This window comes from Pygoscelis adeliae, unplaced genomic scaffold (assembly GCF_000699105.1).
Source record: "Pygoscelis adeliae isolate BGI_AS28 unplaced genomic scaffold, ASM69910v1 Scaffold359, whole genome shotgun sequence".
Classification (NCBI taxonomy): domain Eukaryota; kingdom Metazoa; phylum Chordata; class Aves; order Sphenisciformes; family Spheniscidae; genus Pygoscelis; species Pygoscelis adeliae.
Window position 1 is genome coordinate 1193649 of NW_008825553.1, and position 1623 is coordinate 1195271.

The window sequence follows — 1623 nt, forward strand, 5'->3', positions numbered from 1 at the left end:
ATGCCAGGACTCTGTCCTCGACCTGGGCAGGGGTCCCAGCAGAGCTCGAGGAACGGGACAGGGGTCCCAGTGGAGCTCGAGGTGGGCAAGAGCAGAGGCTAAGAGAGGAGAAGACCCATGCAGGTGCTGCAGAGGTGCAAAACACAGCATCCATCGCCCACGGGAGGCTGGCAAAGCTTCCCCGGCATTGGTAAAAAATACTCAGTCCTAGCAGAGGAGGGCAGGGAGAGCAGGCGGCCGCTGCAAGCACACGGGCACAGCGCCGGCCCCACGGTCCATGCCGGCAGGCTTGGACTCACCGGAGGGGAAACAGGGTCCAACAGGAAATGAAAAATGGAAACGCAGCATGCCATGCGCAGGGAAACAACAAAAAACGTGATTGCGCCCCGGCAGCGCCCAGCCAGCTGCCCTGAACTCACTGGTCCAGATCGCTGATAAACGGGGGGGTGACAGAGGGGCGCTCCCGGCGCTGCGAGGCCGCAGCTGCCGGGACCGGGCACGAACACAAGACGCTCATTGCAGACCAACTCGTCTCACTGCTGCCGGTACCGATGGATGCAGGCTCCCATCAGCACTGTCAGAGCCTGCTCCGACAAGGCGAGAGGGAGCCCTGGCCCGTCTTGCCAGGATCAGCGTCCCGCTTCTCACCCAAAATCTCCCAAATCATCTTGCCCAACAGCCCTCCCCACTTCCCCCTTTCCAGGAATCACTGGGATTATCTGACCCAGAGACAGGGCACACATCTCGGATCACATCCGAGGACTCGTTTTACCATGTCTGCAGCCAGACATACATCAAACCTGATCACCCAGTCTCCCAGCCCCACCACACGTCTCCTCCTCGGGAAGCCGACACTGGAGGATCCCCCTCCTCGGCCCCCCAAGCCGGGTGGGATCCATCCAGACGCACACAAAAACCCACGACACGAGCTTGGAAACGAAACTTCCCGGCTTATTAACACAAGCACCCTCTGTGCTTTGCAAACACTGCCATGCAGGGGATCTCCTCAGCGGTTTCTCTCTCCAAGCTGGAGGCTGTTTGAACACCCCCAAATCCCAGCAGTGAGCCCAGCCCCTCCCGACAAGAGCAATGCTGAGATGTCAAACATGGAGCTTCCAGCAAGCCTTGAGAGAGAGTGTCTGGAAGGAGAAGGGGGAGCTCGAGGTCAGCATCCAGCAGGGATGCTGCAAGCCTGGCTGCTCGGGACGGGGGGCCGCCCAGGCAGGGGACCACGCTGCCGGCAGGGCCAGCACCTGCAGGCAGCAGGCAGAAAGCTGCTAGGAAGCCGTTCTCCTCCCCGTGCTGGGGAGACCGGCACCCTGCCTCCACCCCCTGTTCTCCCACCACCACCCAGCAGCGGCTCCGCTGGTTCCCACCCCACCCGCAGACTCTGACGGGATGGGAAAGGCGTGAGCAACCAGTCGGGGTGTGGAGAGGAGACGGTTTGTAGGTCCTGCCCACAGACCTTGGCTTGGCACCACCGTGCCGGGCAGGGGGGCACGTCGTGGGTGACAGCCACCACCAGCCCCAGAAATTAGGGCTCCCACCGCGGCCCCGCTCACGGAGGGCTGCCGTCCCCGTCCCAGGTGTGCCATCACACCCACCGCTGCACCGCCTCGCCCC